Source organism: Oncorhynchus clarkii, chromosome 33 (genome assembly GCF_045791955.1).
Source record: "Oncorhynchus clarkii lewisi isolate Uvic-CL-2024 chromosome 33, UVic_Ocla_1.0, whole genome shotgun sequence".
Classification (NCBI taxonomy): Eukaryota; Metazoa; Chordata; class Actinopteri; order Salmoniformes; family Salmonidae; genus Oncorhynchus; species Oncorhynchus clarkii.
In genome coordinates this window covers 3,554,915-3,574,614 of record NC_092179.1, presented here as the reverse complement: position 1 = coordinate 3,574,614, position 19,700 = coordinate 3,554,915, and the positions used below count along the sequence as shown (strand labels likewise).

At 42.7% G+C, this 19,700-nt stretch overlaps 18 non-coding genes across 18 annotated transcripts; all 18 read right to left on the bottom strand.

Annotated features, from left to right (window-relative positions):
- Positions 1-722: 722 nt before the first annotated feature.
- On the bottom strand, positions 723-804 carry trnas-gcu (transfer RNA serine (anticodon GCU)). Its single transcript has one exon. It is a non-coding gene; the product is annotated as a tRNA-Ser (tRNA).
- Positions 805-1,284: 480 nt separating this feature from the next.
- Positions 1,285-1,366, bottom strand: trnas-gcu (transfer RNA serine (anticodon GCU)). The gene has a single exon. It is a non-coding gene; the product is annotated as a tRNA-Ser (tRNA).
- A 1,036-nt stretch (positions 1,367-2,402) lies between these two features.
- Positions 2,403-2,484, bottom strand: trnas-gcu (transfer RNA serine (anticodon GCU)). The gene has a single exon. It is a non-coding gene; the product is annotated as a tRNA-Ser (tRNA).
- A 480-nt stretch (positions 2,485-2,964) lies between these two features.
- trnas-gcu (transfer RNA serine (anticodon GCU)) lies at positions 2,965-3,046 on the bottom strand. Its single transcript has one exon. It is a non-coding gene; the product is annotated as a tRNA-Ser (tRNA).
- Positions 3,047-3,522: 476 nt separating this feature from the next.
- On the bottom strand, positions 3,523-3,604 carry trnas-gcu (transfer RNA serine (anticodon GCU)). The gene has a single exon. It is a non-coding gene; the product is annotated as a tRNA-Ser (tRNA).
- A 1,604-nt stretch (positions 3,605-5,208) lies between these two features.
- trnas-gcu (transfer RNA serine (anticodon GCU)) lies at positions 5,209-5,290 on the bottom strand. The gene has a single exon. It is a non-coding gene; the product is annotated as a tRNA-Ser (tRNA).
- A 1,036-nt stretch (positions 5,291-6,326) lies between these two features.
- trnas-gcu (transfer RNA serine (anticodon GCU)) lies at positions 6,327-6,408 on the bottom strand. The gene has a single exon. It is a non-coding gene; the product is annotated as a tRNA-Ser (tRNA).
- A 1,036-nt stretch (positions 6,409-7,444) lies between these two features.
- On the bottom strand, positions 7,445-7,526 carry trnas-gcu (transfer RNA serine (anticodon GCU)). The gene has a single exon. It is a non-coding gene; the product is annotated as a tRNA-Ser (tRNA).
- A 1,036-nt stretch (positions 7,527-8,562) lies between these two features.
- trnas-gcu (transfer RNA serine (anticodon GCU)) lies at positions 8,563-8,644 on the bottom strand. The gene has a single exon. It is a non-coding gene; the product is annotated as a tRNA-Ser (tRNA).
- A 1,036-nt stretch (positions 8,645-9,680) lies between these two features.
- On the bottom strand, positions 9,681-9,762 carry trnas-gcu (transfer RNA serine (anticodon GCU)). The gene has a single exon. It is a non-coding gene; the product is annotated as a tRNA-Ser (tRNA).
- Positions 9,763-10,798: 1,036 nt separating this feature from the next.
- trnas-gcu (transfer RNA serine (anticodon GCU)) lies at positions 10,799-10,880 on the bottom strand. Its single transcript has one exon. It is a non-coding gene; the product is annotated as a tRNA-Ser (tRNA).
- Positions 10,881-11,916: 1,036 nt separating this feature from the next.
- Positions 11,917-11,998, bottom strand: trnas-gcu (transfer RNA serine (anticodon GCU)). The gene has a single exon. It is a non-coding gene; the product is annotated as a tRNA-Ser (tRNA).
- Positions 11,999-13,034: 1,036 nt separating this feature from the next.
- Positions 13,035-13,116, bottom strand: trnas-gcu (transfer RNA serine (anticodon GCU)). Its single transcript has one exon. It is a non-coding gene; the product is annotated as a tRNA-Ser (tRNA).
- A 1,036-nt stretch (positions 13,117-14,152) lies between these two features.
- On the bottom strand, positions 14,153-14,234 carry trnas-gcu (transfer RNA serine (anticodon GCU)). Its single transcript has one exon. It is a non-coding gene; the product is annotated as a tRNA-Ser (tRNA).
- Positions 14,235-16,442: 2,208 nt separating this feature from the next.
- On the bottom strand, positions 16,443-16,524 carry trnas-gcu (transfer RNA serine (anticodon GCU)). The gene has a single exon. It is a non-coding gene; the product is annotated as a tRNA-Ser (tRNA).
- A 1,036-nt stretch (positions 16,525-17,560) lies between these two features.
- Positions 17,561-17,642, bottom strand: trnas-gcu (transfer RNA serine (anticodon GCU)). The gene has a single exon. It is a non-coding gene; the product is annotated as a tRNA-Ser (tRNA).
- A 1,036-nt stretch (positions 17,643-18,678) lies between these two features.
- Positions 18,679-18,760, bottom strand: trnas-gcu (transfer RNA serine (anticodon GCU)). The gene has a single exon. It is a non-coding gene; the product is annotated as a tRNA-Ser (tRNA).
- A 480-nt stretch (positions 18,761-19,240) lies between these two features.
- Positions 19,241-19,322, bottom strand: trnas-gcu (transfer RNA serine (anticodon GCU)). Its single transcript has one exon. It is a non-coding gene; the product is annotated as a tRNA-Ser (tRNA).
- Positions 19,323-19,700: the final 378 nt, after the last annotated feature.

The window sequence follows — 19,700 nt, the reverse complement described above, 5'->3', positions numbered from 1 at the left end:
TGAAGAGGTTGGCGTTATAATCCACACATGCAGTTCATCGCCTTCACCACTCAGATACCAAGTCCTGTGCTCTCGCTGTGGTAGTCAGCAATTTTACCAGTGTTTGTTAAAGTCAAAATCTTCCAGTTCCAAAATAAAGCACAACATTTTAATTGTTACACGATGAGGATGGGATTCGAACCCATTCATGCAGAGCACAATGGATTAGCAGTCCATCGCCTTAACCACTCGGCCACCTCATCCTGTTTTTTGGAAGTTGCAAATTATCTAAAAAGGCTGTAGTTGCTGTATGTAAACCCTAGATTGAAATCAATGAAAGTTATGCAGAGCAATGGCAAGGCCATGTGTCGATCCCATCGAGACATTTAACAAATGTTTTGTCAGGCCGAGTGGTCTCCAGTGCTTGATTAAGTGTGTTGAGGTGTCGGTTCAAATCCCACTATTGAGGTTGCCCTTGGTGAAGTTATTCTTCAATACCTGAATCTTATTAGTCGCACTAGGATTGTGCAGGGACTCTACATTCATGTGGGGCCATGTAAGAGAGGAAATAACAAATGTTTTGTGAAGAAGTTGGTGTTATAATCCACACATGCAGTTCATCGCCTTCACCACTCAGATACCAAGTCCTGTGCTCTCGCTGTGGCAGTCAGCAATTTTGCCAGTGTTTGTGAAAGTCAAAATCTTCCAGTGCCAAAATAAAGCACATCATTTGAATTGTTACTCGATGAGGATGGGATTCGAACCCATGCATGCAGAGCACAATGGATTAGCAGTCCATCGCCTTAACCACTCGGCCACCTCATCCTGTTTTTTGGAAGTTGCAAATTATCTAAAAAGGCTGTAGTTGCTGTATGTAAACCCTAGATTGAAATCAATGAAAGTTATGCAGAGCAATGGCAAGGCCATGTGTCGATCCCATCGAGACATTTAACAAATGTTTTGTCAGGCCGAGTGGTCTCCAGTGCTTGATTAAGTGTGTTGAGGTGTCGGTTCAAATCCCACTATTGAGGTTGCCCTTGGTGAAGTTATTCTTCAATACCTGAATCTTATTTGTCGCACTAGAATTGGGCAGGGATTCTATTTTCATGTGGGGCCATGTAAGAGAGGAAATAACAAATGTTTTGTGAAGAGGTTGGTGTTATAATCCACACATGCAGTTCATCGCCTTCACCACTCAGATACCAAGTCCTGTGCTCTCGCTGTGGCAGTCAGCAATTTTACCAGTGTTTGTGAAAGTCAAAATCTTCCAGTGCCAAAATAAATCACTGAATTTTAATTGTTACACGATGAGGATGGGATTCGAACCCATGCATGCAGAGCACAATGGATTAGCAGTCCATCGCCTTAACCACTCGGCCACCTCATCCTGATTTTTGGAAGTTGCAAATGACCTTAAAAGACTGTAGTTGCTGTATGTAAACCCTAGATTGAAATCAATGAAAGTTATGCAGAGCAATGGCAAGGCCATGTGTCTATCCCATCGAGACATTTAACAAATGTTTTGTCAGCCCGAGTGGTCTCCAGTGCTTGATTAAGTGTGTTGAGGTGTCGGTTCAAATCCCACTATTGAGGTTGCCCTTGGTGAAGTTATTCTTCAATACCTGAATCTTATTAGTCGCTCTAGGATTGCGCAGGGATTCTATTTTCATGTGGGGCCATGTAAGAGAGGAAATAACAAATGTTGTGTGAAGAGGTTGGTGTTATAATCCACACATGCAGTTCATCGCCTTCACCACTCAGATACCAAGTCCTGTGCTCTCGCTGTGGCAGTCAGCAATTTTGCCAGTGTTTGTGAAAGTCAAAATCTTCCATTGCCAAAATAAAGCACCGAATTTTAATTGTTACACGATGAGACTCTAAACCATGCATGTAGAGCACAATGGATAAGCAGTCCATCGCCTTAACCACTCATCCACCTCATCCTGTTACTTACATGTGGCAAATGACCTTAAAAACCTGTAGTTGCTGTATGTAAACCCTAGATTGAAATCAATGAAAGTTAGGCAGAGCAATGGCAAGGCCATGTGTCGATCCCATCGAGACATTTAACAAATGTTTTGTCAGGCCGAGTGGTCTCAAGTGCTTGATTAAGTGTTTTGAGCTGTCGGTTCAAATCCCACCATTGAGGTTGCCCTTGGTGAAGCTATTCTTCAATACCTGAATCTTATTTGTCGCACTAGAATTGGGCAGGGATTCTATTTTCATGTGGGGCCATGTAAGAGAGGAAATAACAAATGTTTTGTGAAGAGGTTGGTGTTATAATCCACACATGCAGTTCATCGCCTTCACCACTCAGATACCAAGTCCTGTGCTCTCGCTGTGGCAGTCAGCAATTTTACCAGTGTTTGTGAAAGTCAAAATCTTCCAGTGCCAAAATAAATCACTGAATTTTAATTGTTACACGATGAGGATGGGATTCGAACCCATGCATGCAGAGCACAATGGATTAGCAGTCCATCGCCTTAACCACTCGGCCACCTCATCCTGATTTTTGGAAGTTGCAAATGACCTTAAAAGACTGTAGTTGCTGTATGTAAACCCTATAATGAAATCAATGAAAGTTAGGCAGAGCAATGGCAAGGCCATGTGTCGATCCCATCGAGACATTTAACAAATGTTTTGTCAGGCCGAGTGGTCTCCAGTGCTTGATTAAGTGTGTTGAGGTGTCGGTTCAAATCCCACTATTGAGGTTGCCCTTGGTGAAGTTATTCTTCAATACCTGAATCTTATTAGTCGCTCTAGGATTGCGCAGGGATTCTATTTTCATGTGGGGCCATGTAAGAGAGGAAATAACAAATGTTGTGTGAAGAGGTTGGTGTTATAATCCACACATGCAGTTCATCGCCTTCACCACTCAGATACCAAGTCCTGTGCTCTCGCTGTGGCAGTCAGCAATTTTGCCAGTGTTTGTGAAAGTCAAAATCTTCCATTGCCAAAATAAAGCACATCATTTGAATTGTTACTCGATGAGGATGGGATTCGAACCCATGCATGCAGAGCACAATGGATTAGCAGTCCATCGCCTTCACCACTCGGCCACCTCATCCTGTTTTTTGGAAGTTGCAAATGACCTTAAAAGACTGTAGTTGCTGTATGTAAACCCTAGAATGAAATCAATGAAAGTTAGGCAGAGCAATGGCAAGGCCATGTGTCGATCCCATCGAGACATTTAACAAATGTTTTGTCAGGCCGAGTGGTCTCCAGTGCTTGATTAAGTGTGTTGAGGTGTCGGTTCAAATCCCACCATTGAGGTTGCCCTTGGTGTATTCTTCAATACCTGAATCTTATTTGTCGCACTAGAATTGGGCAGGGATTCTATTTTCATGTGGGGCCATGTAAGAGAGGAAATAACAAATGTTTTGTGAAGAGGTTGGTGTTATAATCCACACATGCAGTTCATCGCCTTCACCACTCAGATACCAAGTCCTGTGCTCTCGCTGTGGCAGTCAGCAATTTTACCAGTGTTTGTGAAAGTCAAAATCTTCCAGTGCCAAAATAAATCACTGAATTTTAATTGTTACACGATGAGGATGGGATTCGAACCCATGCATGCAGAGCACAATGGATTAGCAGTCCATCGCCTTAACCACTCGGCCACCTCATCCTGATTTTTGGAAGTTGCAAATGACCTTAAAAGACTGTAGTTGCTGTATGTAAACCCTATAATGAAATCAATGAAAGTTAGGCAGAGCAATGGCAAGGCCATGTGTCGATCCCATCGAGACATTTAACAAATGTTTTGTCAGGCCGAGTGGTCTCCAGTGCTTGATTAAGTGTGTTGAGGTGTCGGTTCAAATCCCACTATTGAGGTTGCCCTTGGTGAAGTTATTCTTCAATACCTGAATCTTATTAGTCGCTCTAGGATTGCGCAGGGATTCTATTTTCATGTGGGGCCATGTAAGAGAGGAAATAACAAATGTTGTGTGAAGAGGTTGGTGTTATAATCCACACATGCAGTTCATCGCCTTCACCACTCAGATACCAAGTCCTGTGCTCTCGCTGTGGCAGTCAGCAATTTTGCCAGTGTTTGTGAAAGTCAAAATCTTCCATTGCCAAAATAAAGCACATCATTTGAATTGTTACTCGATGAGGATGGGATTCGAACCCATAAATGCAGAGCACAATGGATTAGCAGTCCATCGCCTTCACCACTCGGCCACCTCATCCTGTTTTTTGGAAGTTGCAAATGACCTTAAAAGACTGTAGTTGCTGTATGTAAACCCTAGAATGAAATCAATGAAAGTTAGGCAGAGCAATGGCAAGGCCATGTGTTGATCCCATCGAGACATTTAACAAATGTTTTGTCAGGCCGAGTGGTCTCCAGTGCTTGATTAAGTGTGTTGAGGTGTCGGTTCAAATCCCACTATTGAGGTTGCCCTTGGTGAAGTTATTCTTCAATACCTGAATCTTATTAGTCGCTCTAGGATTGCGCAGGGATTCTATTTTCATGTGGGGCCATGTAAGAGAGGAAATAACAAATGTTGTGTGAAGAGGTTGGTGTTATAATCCACACATGCAGTTCATCGCCTTCACCACTCAGATACCAAGTCCTGTGCTCTCGCTGTGGCAGTCAGCAATTTTGCCAGTGTTTGTGAAAGTCAAAATCTTCCAGTGCCAAAATAAAGCACATCATTTGAATTGTTACTCGATGAGGATGGGATTCAAACCCATGCATGCAGAGCACAATGGATTAGCAGTCCATCGCCTTAACCACTCGGCCACCTCATCCTGTTTTTTGGAAGTTGCAAATGACCTTTAAAGACTGTAGTTGCTGTATGTAAACCCTAGAATGAAATCAATGAAATTTAGGCAGAGCAATGGCAAGGCCATGTGTCGATCCCATCGAGACATTTAACAAATGTTTTGTCAGGCCGAGTGGTCTCCAGTGCTTGATTAAGTGTGTTGAGGTGTCGGTTCAAATCCCACTATTGAGGTTGCCCTTGGTGAAGTTATTCTTCAATACCTGAATCTTATTAGTCGCTCTAGGATTGCGCAGGGATTCTATTTTCATGTGGGGCCATGTAAGAGAGGAAATAACAAATGTTGTGTGAAGAGGTTGGTGTTATAATCCACACATGCAGTTCATCGCCTTCACCACTCAGATACCAAGTCCTGTGCTCTCGCTGTGGCAGTCAGCAATTTTGCCAGTGTTTGTGAAAGTCAAAATCTTCCATTGCCAAAATAAAGCACATCATTTGAATTGTTACTCGATGAGGATGGGATTCGAACCCATGCATGCAGAGCACAATGGATTAGCAGTCCATCGCCTTAACCACTCGGCCACCTCATCCTGTTTTTTGGAAGTTGCAAATGACGTTAAAAGACTGTAGTTGCTGTATGTAAACCCTAGATTGAAATCAATGAAAGTTATGCAGAGCAATGGCAAGGCCATGTGTCTATCCCATCGAGACATTTAACAAATGTTTTGTCAGCCCGAGTGGTCTCCAGTGCTTGATTAAGTGTGTTGAGGTGTCGGTTCAAATCCCACTATTGAGGTTGCCCTTGGTGAAGTTATTCTTCAATACCTGAATCTTATTAGTCGCTCTAGGATTGCGCAGGGATTCTATTTTCATGTGGGGCCATGTAAGAGAGGAAATAACAAATGTTGTGTGAAGAGGTTGGTGTTATAATCCACACATGCAGTTCATCGCCTTCACCACTCAGATACCAAGTCCTGTGCTCTCGCTGTGGCAGTCAGCAATTTTGCCAGTGTTTGTGAAAGTCAAAATCTTCCATTGCCAAAATAAAGCACCGAATTTTAATTGTTACACGATGAGACTCTAACCCATGCATGTAGAGCACAATGGATAAGCAGTCCATCGCCTTAACCACTCATCCACCTCATCCTGTTACTTACATGTGGCAAATGACCTTAAAAACCTGTAGTTGCTGTATGTAAACCCTAGATTGAAATCAATGAAAGTTAGGCAGAGCAATGGCAAGGCCATGTGTCGATCCCATCGAGACATTTAACAAATGTTTTGTCAGGCCGAGTGGTCTCAAGTGCTTGATTAAGTGTTTTGAGCTGTCGGTTCAAATCCCACCATTGAGGTTGCCCTTGGTGAAGCTATTCTTCAATACCTGAATCTTATTTGTCGCACTAGAATTGGGCAGGGATTCTATTTTCATGTGGGGCCATGTAAGAGAGGAAATAACAAATGTTTTGTGAAGAGGTTGGTGTTATAATCCACACATGCAGTTCATCGCCTTCACCACTCAGATACCAAGTCCTGTGCTCTCGCTGTGGCAGTCAGCAATTTTACCAGTGTTTGTGAAAGTCAAAATCTTCCAGTGCCAAAATAAATCACTGAATTTTAATTGTTACACGATGAGGATGGGATTCGAACCCATGCATGCAGAGCACAATGGATTAGCAGTCCATCGCCTTAACCACTCGGCCACCTCATCCTGATTTTTGGAAGTTGCAAATGACCTTAAAAGACTGTAGTTGCTGTATGTAAACCCTAGAATGAAATCAATGAAAGTTAGGCAGAGCAATGGCAAGGCCATGTGTCGATCCCATCGAGACATTTAACAAATGTTTTGTCAGGCCGAGTGGTCTCCAGTGCTTGATTAAGTGTGTTGAGGTGTCGGTTCAAATCCCACTATTGAGGTTGCCCTTGGTGAAGTTATTCTTCAATACCTGAATCTTATTAGTCGCACTAGGATTGTGCAGGGACTCTACATTCATGTGGGGCCATGTAAGAGAGGAAATAACAAATGTTTTGTGAAGAAGTTGGTGTTATAATCCACACATGCAGTTCATCGCCTTCACCACTCAGATACCAAGTCCTGTGCTCTCGCTGTGGCAGTCAGCAATTTTACCAGTGTTTGTGAAAGTCAAAATCTTCCATTGCCAAAATAAAGCACCGAATTTTAATTGTTACACGATGAGATTCTAACCCATGCATGTAGAGCACAATGGATAAGCAGTCCATCGCCTTAACCACTCATCCACCTCATCCTGTTATTTACATGTGGCAAATGACCTTAAAAACCTGTAGTTGCTGTATGTAAACCCTAGATTGAAATCAATGAAAGTTAGGCAGAGCAATGGCAAGGCCATGTGTCGATCCCATCGAGACATTTAACAAATGTTTTGTCAGGCCGAGTTGTCTCCAGTGCTTGATTAAGTGTGTTGAGGTGTCGGTTCAAATCCCACTATTGAGGTTGCCCTTGGTGAAGTTATTCTTCAATACCTGAATCTTATTAGTCGCTCTAGGATTGCGCAGGGATTCTATTGTCATGTGGGGCCATGTAAGAGAGGAAATAACAAATGTTGTGTGAAGAGGTTGGTGTTATAATCCACACATGCAGTTCATCGCCTTCACCACTCAGATACCAAGTCCTGTGCTCTCGCTGTGGCAGTCAGCAATTTTGCCAGTGTTTGTGAAAGTCAAAATCTTCCAGTGCCAAAATAAAGCACATAATTTGAATTGTTACTCGATGAGGATGGGATTCGAACCCATGCATGCAGAGCACAATGGATTAGCAGTCCATCGCCTTAACCACTCGGCCACCTCATCCTGTTTTTTGGAAGTTGCAAATGACGTTAAAAGACTGTAGTTGCTGTATGTAAACCCTAGATTGAAATCAATGAAAGTTATGCAGAGCAATGGCAAGGCCATGTGTCTATCCCATCGAGACATTTAACAAATGTTTTGTCAGGCCGAGTGGTCTCCAGTGCTTGATTAAGTGTGTTGAGGTGTCGGTTCAAATCCCACTATTGAGGTTGCCCTTGGTGAAGTTATTCTTCAATACCTGAATCTTATTAGTCGCTCTAGGATTGCGCAGGGATTCTATTTTCATGTGGGGCCATGTAAGAGAGGAAATAACAAATGTTGTGTGAAGAGGTTGGTGTTATAATCCACACATGCAGTTCATCGCCTTCACCACTCAGATACCAAGTCCTGTGCTCTCGCTGTGGCAGTCAGCAATTTTGCCAGTGTTTGTGAAAGTCAAAATCTTCCATTGCCAAAATAAAGCACCGAATTTTAATTGTTACACGATGAGACTCTAACCCATGCATGTAGAGCACAATGGATAAGCAGTCCATCGCCTTAACCACTCATCCACCTCATCCTGTTACTTACATGTGGCAAATGACCTTAAAAACCTGTAGTTGCTGTATGTAAACCCTAGATTGAAATCAATGAAAGTTAGGCAGAGCAATGGCAAGGCCATGTGTCGATCCCATCGAGACATTTAACAAATGTTTTGTCAGGCCGAGTGGTCTCAAGTGCTTGATTAAGTGTTTTGAGCTGTCGGTTCAAATCCCACCATTGAGGTTGCCCTTGGTGAAGCTATTCTTCAATACCTGAATCTTATTTGTCGCACTAGAATTGGGCAGGGATTCTATTTTCATGTGGGGCCATGTAATAGAGGAAATAACAAATGTTTTGTGAAGAGGTTGGTGTTATAATCCACACATGCAGTTCATCGCCTTCACCACTCAGATACCAAGTCCTGTGCTCTCGCTGTGGCAGTCAGCAATCTTACCAGTGTTTGTGAAAGTCAAAATCTTCCAGTGCCAAAATAAATCACTGAATTTTAATTGTTACACGATGAGGATGGGATTCGAACCCATGCATGCAGAGCACAATGGATTAGCAGTCCATCGCCTTAACCACTCGGCCACCTCATCCTGTTTTTTGGAAGTTGCAAATGACGTTAAAAGACTGTAGTTGCTGTATGTAAACCCTAGATTGAAATCAATGAAAGTTATGCAGAGCAATGGCAAGGCCATGTGTCTATCCCATCGAGACATTTAACAAATGTTTTGTCAGCCCGAGTGGTCTCCAGTGCTTGATTAAGTGTGTTGAGGTGTCGGTTCAAATCCCACTATTGAGGTTGCCCTTGGTGAAGTTATTCTTCAATACCTGAATCTTATTAGTCGCACTAGGATTGTGCAGGGACTCTACATTCATGTGGGGCCATGTAAGAGAGGAAATAACAAATGTTTTGTGAAGAAGTTGGTGTTATAATCCACACATGCAGTTCATCGCCTTCACCACTCAGATACCAAGTCCTGTGCTCTCGCTGTGGCAGTCAGCAATTTTACCAGTGTTTGTGAAAGTCAAAATCTTCCATTGCCAAAATAAAGCACCGAATTTTAATTGTTACACGATGAGATTCTAACCCATGCATGTAGAGCACAATGGATAAGCAGTCCATCGCCTTAACCACTCATCCACCTCATCCTGTTATTTACATGTGGCAAATGACCTTAAAAACCTGTAGTTGCTGTATGTAAACCCTAGATTGAAATCAATGAAAGTTAGGCAGAGCAATGGCAAGGCCATGTGTCGATCCCATCGAGACATTTAACAAATGTTTTGTCAGGCCGAGTTGTCTTCAGTGCTTGATTAAGTGTGTTGAGGTGTCGGTTCAAATCCCACTATTGAGGTTGCCCTTGGTGAAGTTATTCTTCAATACCTGAATCTTATTAGTCGCTCTAGGATTGCGCAGGGATTCTATTGTCATGTGGGGCCATGTAAGAGAGGAAATAACAAATGTTGTGTGAAGAGGTTGGTGTTATAATCCACACATGCAGTTCATCGCCTTCACCACTCAGATACCAAGTCCTGTGCTCTCGCTGTGGCAGTCAGCAATTTTGCCAGTGTTTGTGAAAGTCAAAATCTTCCAGTGCCAAAATAAAGCACATCATTTGAATTGTTACTCGATGAGGATGGGATTCGAACCCATGCATGCAGAGCACAATGGATTAGCAGTCCATCGCCTTAACCACTCGGCCACCTCATCCTGTTTTTTGGAAGTTGCAAATGACGTTAAAAGACTGTAGTTGCTGTATGTAAACCCTAGATTGAAATCAATGAAAGTTATGCAGAGCAATGGCAAGGCCATGTGTCTATCCCATCGAGACATTTAACAAATGTTTTGTCAGGCCGAGTGGTCTCCAGTGCTTGATTAAGTGTGTTGAGGTGTCGGTTCAAATCCCACTATTGAGGTTGCCCTTGGTGAAGTTATTCTTCAATACCTGAATCTTATTAGTCGCTCTAGGATTGCGCAGGGATTCTATTTTCATGTGGGGCCATGTAAGAGAGGAAATAACAAATGTTGTGTGAAGAGGTTGGTGTTATAATCCACACATGCAGTTCATCGCCTTCACCACTCAGATACCAAGTCCTGTGCTCTCGCTGTGGCAGTCAGCAATTTTGCCAGTGTTTGTGAAAGTCAAAATCTTCCATTGCCAAAATAAAGCACCGAATTTTAATTGTTACACGATGAGACTCTAACCCATGCATGTAGAGCACAATGGATAAGCAGTCCATCGCCTTAACCACTCATCCACCTCATCCTGTTACTTACATGTGGCAAATGACCTTAAAAACCTGTAGTTGCTGTATGTAAACCCTAGATTGAAATCAATGAAAGTTAGGCAGAGCAATGGCAAGGCCATGTGTCGATCCCATCGAGACATTTAACAAATGTTTAGTCAGGCCGAGTGGTCTCAAGTGCTTGATTAAGTGTGTTGAGGTGTCGGTTCAAATCCCACCATTGAGGTTGCCCTTGGTGAAGCTATTCTTCAATACCTGAATCTTATTTGTCGCACTAGAATTGGGCAGGGATTCTATTTTCATGTGGGGCCATGTAAGAGAGGAAATAACAAATGTTTTGTGAAGAGGTTGGTGTTATAATCCACACATGCAGTTCATCGCCTTCACCACTCAGATACCAAGTCCTGTGCTCTCGCTGTGGCAGTCAGCAATTTTGCCAGTGTTTGTGAAAGTCAAAATCTTCCAGTGCCAAAATAAAGCACATCATTTGAATTGTTACTCGATGAGGATGGGATTCGAACCCATGCATGCAGAGCACAATGGATTAGCAGTCCATCGCCTTAACCACTCGGCCACCTCATCCTGTTTTTTGGAAGTTGCAAATGACGTTAAAAGACTGTAGTTGCTGTATGTAAACCCTAGATTGAAATCAATGAAAGTTATGCAGAGCAATGGCAAGGCCATGTGTCTATCCCATCGAGACATTTAACAAATGTTTTGTCAGGCCGAGTGGTCTCCAGTGCTTGATTAAGTGTGTTGAGGTGTCGGTTCAAATCCCACTATTGAGGTTGCCCTTGGTGAAGTTATTCTTCAATACCTGAATCTTATTAGTCGCTCTAGGATTGCGCAGGGATTCTATTTTCATGTGGGGCCATGTAAGAGAGGAAATAACAAATGTTGTGTGAAGAGGTTGGTGTTATAATCCACACATGCAGTTCATCGCCTTCACCACTCAGATACCAAGTCCTGTGCTCTCGCTGTGGCAGTCAGCAATTTTGCCAGTGTTTGTGAAAGTCAAAATCTTCCATTGCCAAAATAAAGCACCGAATTTTAATTGTTACACGATGAGATTCTAACCCATGCATGTAGAGCACAATGGATAAGCAGTCCATCGCCTTAACCACTCATCCACCTCATCCTGTTACTTACATGTGGCAAATGACCTTAAAAACCTGTAGTTGCTGTATGTAAACCCTAGATTGAAATCAATGAAAGTTAGGCAGAGCAATGGCAAGGCCATGTGTCGATCCCATCGAGACATTTAACAAATGTTTTGTCAGGCCGAGTGGTCTCAAGTGCTTGATTAAGTGTTTTGAGCTGTCGGTTCAAATCCCACCATTGAGGTTGCCCTTGGTGAAGCTATTCTTCAATACCTGAATCTTATTAGTCGCTCTAGGATTGCGCAGGGATTCTATTTTCATGTGGGGCCATGTAAGAGAGGAAATAACAAATGTTGTGTGAAGAGGTTGGTGTTATAATCCACACATGCAGTTCATCGCCTTCACCACTCAGATACCAAGTCCTGTGCTCTCGCTGTGGCAGTCAGCAATTTTGCCAGTGTTTGTGAAAGTCAAAATCTTCCAGTGCCAAAATAAAGCACATCATTTGAATTGCTACTCGATGAGGATGGGATTCGAACCCATGCATGCAGAGCACAATGGATTAGCAGTCCATCGCCTTAACCACTCGGCCACCTCATCCTGTTTTTTGGAAGTTGCAAATGACGTTAAAAGACTGTAGTTGCTGTATGTAAACCCTAGATTGAAATCAATGAAAGTTATGCAGAGCAATGGCAAGGCCATGTGTCTATCCCATCGAGACATTTAACAAATGTTTTGTCAGGCCGAGTGGTCTCCAGTGCTTGATTAAGTGTGTTGAGGTGTCGGTTCAAATCCCACTATTGAGGTTGCCCTTGGTGAAGTTATTCTTCAATACCTGAATCTTATTAGTCGCTCTAGGATTGCGCAGGGATTCTATTTTCATGTGGGGCCATGTAAGAGAGGAAATAACAAATGTTGTGTGAAGAGGTTGGTGTTATAATCCACACATGCAGTTCATCGCCTTCACCACTCAGATACCAAGTCCTGTGCTCTCGCTGTGGCAGTCAGCAATTTTGCCAGTGTTTGTGAAAGTCAAAATCTTCCATTGCCAAAATAAAGCACCGAATTTTAATTGTTACACGATGAGACTCTAACCCATGCATGTAGAGCACAATGGAAAAGCAGTCCATCGCCTTAACCACTCATCCACCTCATCCTGTTACTTACATGTGGCAAATGACCTTAAAAACCTGTAGTTGCTGTATGTAAACCCTAGATTGAAATCAATGAAAGTTAGGCAGAGCAATGGCAAGGCCATGTGTCGATCCCATCGAGACATTTAACAAATGTTTAGTCAGGCCGAGTGGTCTCAAGTGCTTGATTAAGTGTGTTGAGGTGTCGGTTCAAATCCCACCATTGAGGTTGCCCTTGGTGAAGCTATTCTTCAATACCTGAATCTTATTTGTCGCACTAGAATTGGGCAGGGATTCTATTTTCATGTGGGGCCATGTAAGAGAGGAAATAACAAATGTTTTGTGAAGAGGTTGGTGTTATAATCCACACATGCAGTTCATCGCCTTCACCACTCAGATACCAAGTCCTGTGCTCTCGCTGTGGCAGTCAGCAATTTTGCCAGTGTTTGTGAAAGTCAAAATCTTCCAGTGCCAAAATAAAGCACATCATTTGAATTGTTACTCGATGAGGATGGGATTCGAACCCATGCATGCAGAGCACAATGGATTAGCAGTCCATCGCCTTAACCACTCGGCCACCTCATCCTGTTTTTTGGAAGTTGCAAATGACGTTAAAAGACTGTAGTTGCTGTATGTAAACCCTAGATTGAAATCAATGAAAGTTATGCAGAGCAATGGCAAGGCCATGTGTCTATCCCATCGAGACATTTAACAAATGTTTTGTCAGGCCGAGTGGTCTCCAGTGCTTGATTAAGTGTGTTGAGGTGTCGGTTCAAATCCCACTATTGAGGTTGCCCTTGGTGAAGTTATTCTTCAATACCTGAATCTTATTAGTCGCTCTAGGATTGCGCAGGGATTCTATTTTCATGTGGGGCCATGTAAGAGAGGAAATAACAAATGTTGTGTGAAGAGGTTGGTGTTATAATCCACACATGCAGTTCATCGCCTTCACCACTCAGATACCAAGTCCTGTGCTCTCGCTGTGGCAGTCAGCAATTTTGCCAGTGTTTGTGAAAGTCAAAATCTTCCATTGCCAAAATAAAGCACCGAATTTTAATTGTTACACGATGAGACTCTAACCCATGCATGTAGAGCACAATGGATAAGCAGTCCATCGCCTTAACCACTCATCCACCTCATCCTGTTACTTACATGTGGCAAATGACCTTAAAAACCTGTAGTTGCTGTATGTAAACCCTAGATTGAAATCAATGAAAGTTAGGCAGAGCAATGGCAAGGCCATGTGTCGATCCCATCGAGACATTTAACAAATGTTTTGTCAGGCCGAGTGGTCTCAAGTGCTTGATTAAGTGTTTTGAGCTGTCGGTTCAAATCCCACCATTGAGGTTGCCCTTGGTGAAGCTATTCTTCAATACCTGAATCTTATTTGTCGCACTAGAATTGGGCAGGGATTCTATTTTCATGTGGGGCCATGTAAGAGAGGAAATAACAAATGTTTTGTGAAGAGGTTGGTGTTATAATCCACACATGCAGTTCATCGCCTTCACCACTCAGATACCAAGTCCTGTGCTCTCGCTGTGGCAGTCAGCAATTTTACCAGTGTTTGTGAAAGTCAAAATCTTCCAGTGCCAAAATAAATCACTGAATTTTAATTGTTACACGATGAGGATGGGATTCGAACCCATGCATGCAGAGCACAATGGATTAGCAGTCCATCGCCTTAACCACTCGGCCACCTCATCCTGTTTTTTGGAAGTTGCAAATGACGTTAAAAGACTGTAGTTGCTGTATGTAAACCCTAGATTGAAATCAATGAAAGTTATGCAGAGCAATGGCAAGGCCATGTGTCTATCCCATCGAGACATTTAACAAATGTTTTGTCAGCCCGAGTGGTCTCCAGTGCTTGATTAAGTGTGTTGAGGTGTCGGTTCAAATCCCACTATTGAGGTTGCCCTTGGTGAAGTTATTCTTCAATACCTGAATCTTATTAGTCGCACTAGGATTGTGCAGGGACTCTACATTCATGTGGGGCCATGTAAGAGAGGAAATAACAAATGTTTTGTGAAGAAGTTGGTGTTATAATCCACACATGCAGTTCATCGCCTTCACCACTCAGATACCAAGTCCTGTGCTCTCGCTGTGGCAGTCAGCAATTTTGCCAGTGTTTGTGAAAGTCAAAATCTTCCATTGCCAAAATAAAGCACCGAATTTTAATTGTTACACGATGAGACTCTAACCCATGCATGTAGAGCACAATGGATAAGCAGTCCATCGCCTTAACCACTCATCCACCTCATCCTGTTACTTACATGTGGCAAATGACCTTAAAAACCTGTAGTTGCTGTATGTAAACCCTAGATTGAAATCAATGAAAGTTAGGCAGAGCAATGGCAAGGCCATGTGTCAATCCCATCGAGACATTTAACAAATGTTTTGTCAGGCCGAGTGGTCTCAAGTGCTTGATTAAGTGTTTTGAGCTGTCGGTTCAAATCCCACCATTGATGTTGCCCTTGGTGAAGCTATTCTTCAATACCTGAATCTTATTTGTCGCACTAGAATTGGGCAGGGATTCTATTTTCATGTGGGGCCATGTAAGAGAGGAAATAACAAATGTTGTGTGAAGAGGTTGGTGTTATAATCCACACATGCAGTTCATCGCCTTCACCACTCAGATACCAAGTCCTATGCTCTCGCTGTGGCAGTCAGCAATTTTACCAGTGTTTGTGAAAGTCAAAATCTTCCATTGCCAAAATAAAGCACCGAATTTACCAGTGTTTGTGAAAGTCAAAATCTTCCAGTGCCAAAATAAATTACCGAATTTTAATTGTTACACGATGAGGATGGGATTCGAACCCATGCATGCAGAGCACAATGGATTAGCAGTCCATCGCCTTAACCACTCGGCCACCTCATTCTGTTTTTTAGAAGTTGCAAATGACCTTAAAAGACTGTAGTTGCTGTATGTAAACCCTAGATTGAAATCAATGAAAGTTATGCAGAGCAATGGCAAGGCCATGTGTCGATCCCATCGAGACATTTAACAAATGTTTTGTCAGGCCGAGTGGTCTCCAGTGCTTGATTAAGTGTGTTGAGGTGTCGGTTCAAATCCCACTATTGAGGTTGCCCTTGGTGAAGTTATTCTTCAATACCTGAATCTTATTAGTCGCTCTAGGATTGCGCAGGGATTCTATTTTCATGTGGGGCCATGTAAGAGAGGAAATAACAAATGTTGTGTGAAGAGGTTGGTGTTATAATCCACACATGCAGTTCATCGCCTTCACCACTCAGATACCAAGTCCTGTGCTCTCGCTGTGGCAGTCAGCAATTTTACCAGTGTTTGTGAAAGTCAAAATCTTCCATTGCCAAAATAAAGCACCGAATTTTAATTGTTACACGATGAGATTCTAACCCATGCATGTAGAGCACAATGGATAAGCAGTCCATCGCCTTAACCACTCATCCACCTCATCCTGTTATTTACATGTGGCAAATGACCTTAAAAACCTGTAGTTGCTGTATGTAAACCCTAGATTGAAATCAATGAAAGTTAGGCAGAGCAATGGCAAGGCCATGTGTCGATCCCATCGAGACATTTAACAAATGTTTTGTCAGGCCGAGTGGTCTACAGTGCTTGATTAAGTGTTTTGAGCTGTCGGTTCAAATCCCACCATTGAGGTTGCCCTTGGTGAAGCTATTCTTCAATACCTGAATCTTATTTGTCGCACTAGAATTGGGCAGGGATTCTATTTTCATGTGGGGCCATGTAAGAGAGGAAATAACAAATGTTTTGTGAAGAGGTTGGTGTTATAATCCACGCATGCAGTTCATCGCCTTCACCACTCAGATACCAAGTCCTGTGCTCTCGCTGTGGCAGTCAGCAATTTTACCAGTGTTTGTGAAAGTCAAAATCTTCCAGTGCCAAAATAAATCACTGAATTTTAAGTGTTACACGATGAGGATGGGATTCGAACCCATGCATGCAGAGCACAATGGATTAGCAGTCCATCGCCTTAACCACTCGGCCACCTCATCCTGTTTTTTGGAAGTTGCAAATGACGTTAAAAGACTGTAGTTGCTGTATGTAAACCCTAGATTGAAATCAATGAAAGTTATGCAGAGCAATGGCAAGGCCATGTGTCTATCCCATCGAGACATTTAACAAATGTTTTGTCAGCCCGAGTGGTCTCCAGTGCTTGATTAAGTGTGTTGAGGTGTCGGTTCAAATCCCACTATTGAGGTTGCCCTTGGTGAAGTTATTCTTCAATACCTGAATCTTATTAGTCGCACTAGGATTGTGCAGGGACTCTACATTCATGTGGGGCCATGTAAGAGAGGAAATAACAAATGTTTTGTGAAGAAGTTGGTGTTATAATCCACACATGCAGTTCATCGCCTTCACCACTCAGATACCAAGTCCTGTGCTCTCGCTGTGGCAGTCAGCAATTTTGCCAGTGTTTGTGAAAGTCAAAATCTTCCATTGCCAAAATAAAGCACCGAATTTTAATTGTTACACGATGAGACTCTAACCCATGCATGTAGAGCACAATGGATAAGCAGTCCATCGCCTTAACCACTCATCCACCTCATCCTGTTACTTACATGTGGCAAATGACCTTAAAAACCTGTAGTTGCTGTATGTAAACCCTAGATTGAAATCAATGAAAGTTAGGCAGAGCAATGGCAAGGCCATGTGTCGATCCCATCGAGACATTTAACAAATGTTTTGTCAGGCCGAGTGGTCTCAAGTGCTTGATTAAGTGTTTTGAGCTGTCGGTTCAAATCCCACTATTGAGGTTGCCCTTGGTGAAGCTATTCTTCAATACCTGAATCTTATTAGTCGCACTAGAATTGGGCAGGGATTCTATTTTCATGTGGGGCCATGTAAGAGAGGAAATAACAAATGTTTTGTGAAGAGGTTGGTGTTATAATCCACACATGCAGTTCATCGCCTTCACCACTCAGATACCAAGTCCTGTGCTCTCGCTGTGGCAGTCAGCAATTTTACCAGTGTTTGTGAAAGTCAAAATCTTCCAGTTCCAAAATAAAGCACAACATTTGAATTGTTACTCGATGAGGATGGGATTCGAACCCATGCATGCAGAGCACAATGGATTAGCAGTCCATCGCCTTAACCACTCGGCCACCTCATCCTGTTTTTTGGAAGTTGCAAATGACGTTAAAAGACTGTAGTTGCTGTATGTAAACCCTAGATTGAAATCAATGAAAGTTATGCAGAGCAATGGCAAGGCCATGTGTCTATCCCATCGAGACATTTAACAAATGTTTTGTCAGCCCGAGTGGTCTCCAGTGCTTGATTAAGTGTGTTGAGGTGTCGGTTCAAATCCCACTATTGAGGTTGCCCTTGGTGAAGTTATTCTTCAATACCTGAATCTTATTAGTCGCTCTAGGATTGCGCAGGGATTCTATTTTCATGTGGGGCCATGTAAGAGAGGAAATAACAAATGTTGTGTGAAGAGGTTGGTGTTATAATCCACACATGCAGTTCATCGCCTTCACCACTCAGATACCAAGTCCTGTGCTCTCGCTGTGGCAGTCAGCAATTTTGCCAGTGTTTGTGAAAGTCAAAATCTTCCATTGCCAAAATAAAGCACCGAATTTTAATTGTTACACGATGAGACTCTAACCCATGCATGTAGAGCACAATGGATAAGCAGTCCATCGCCTTAACCACTCATCCACCTCATCCTGTTACTTACATGTGGCAAATGACCTTAAAAACCTGTAGTTGCTGTATGTAAACCCTAGATTGAAATCAATGAAAGTTAGGCAGAGCAATGGCAAGGCCATGTGTCGATCCCATCGAGACATTTAACAAATGTTTTGTCAGGCCGAGTGGTCTCAAGTGCTTGATTAAGTGTTTTGAGCTGTCGGTTCAAATCCCACCATTGAGGTTGCCCTTGGTGAAGCTATTCTTCAATACCTGAATCTTATTTGTCGCACTAGAATTGGGCAGGGATTCTATTTTCATGTGGGGCCATGTAAGAGAGGAAATAACAAATGTTTTGTGAAGAGGTTGGTGTTATAATCCACACATGCAGTTCATCGCCTTCACCACTCAGATACCAAGTCCTGTGCTCTCGCTGTGGCAGTCAGCAATTTTACCAGTGTTTGTGAAAGTCAAAATCTTCCAGTGCCAAAATAAATCACTGAATTTTAATTGTTACACGATGAGGATGGGATTCGAACCCATGCATGCAGAGCACAATGGATTAGCAGTCCATCGCCTTAACCACTCGGCCACCTCATCCTGATTTTTGGAAGTTGCAAATGACCTTAAAAGACTGTAGTTGCTGTATGTAAACCCTAGAATGAAATCAATGAAAGTTAGGCAGAGCAATGGCAAGGCCATGTGTCGATCCCATCGAGACATTTAACAAATGTTTTGTCAGGCCGAGTGGTCTCCAGTGCTTGATTAAGTGTGTTGAGGTGTCGGTTCAAATCCCACTATTGAGGTTGCCCTTGGTGAAGTTATTCTTCAATACCTGAATCTTATTAGTCGCTCTAGGATTGCGCAGGGATTCTATTTTCATGTGGGGCCATGTAAGAGAGGAAATAACAAATGTTGTGTGAAGAGGTTGGTGTTATAATCCACACATGCAGTTCATCGCCTTCACCACTCAGATACCAAGTCCTGTGCTCTCGCTGTGGCAGTCAGCAATTTTACCAGTGTTTGTGAAAGTCAAAATCTTCCAGTGCCAAAATAAATCACTGAATTTTAATTGTTACACGATGAGGATGGGATTCGAACCCATGCATGCAGAGCACAATGGATTAGCAGTCCATCGCCTTAACCACTCGGCCACCTCATCCTGATTTTTGGAAGTTGCAAATGACCTTAAAAGACTGTAGTTGCTGTATGTAAACCCTAGAATGAAATCAATGAAAGTTAGGCAGAGCAATGGCAAGGCCATGTGTCGATCCCATCGAGACATTTAACAAATGTTTTGTCAGGCCGAGTGGTCTCCAGTGCTTGATTAAGTGTGTTGAGGTGTCGGTTCAAATCCCACTATTGAGGTTGCCCTTGGTGAAGTTATTCTTCAATACCTGAATCTTATTAGTCGCACTAGGATTGTGCAGGGACTCTACATTCATGTGGGGCCATGTAAGAGAGGAAATAACAAATGTTTTGTGAAGAGGTTGGTGTTATAATCCACACATGCAGTTCATCGCCTTCACCACTCAGATAC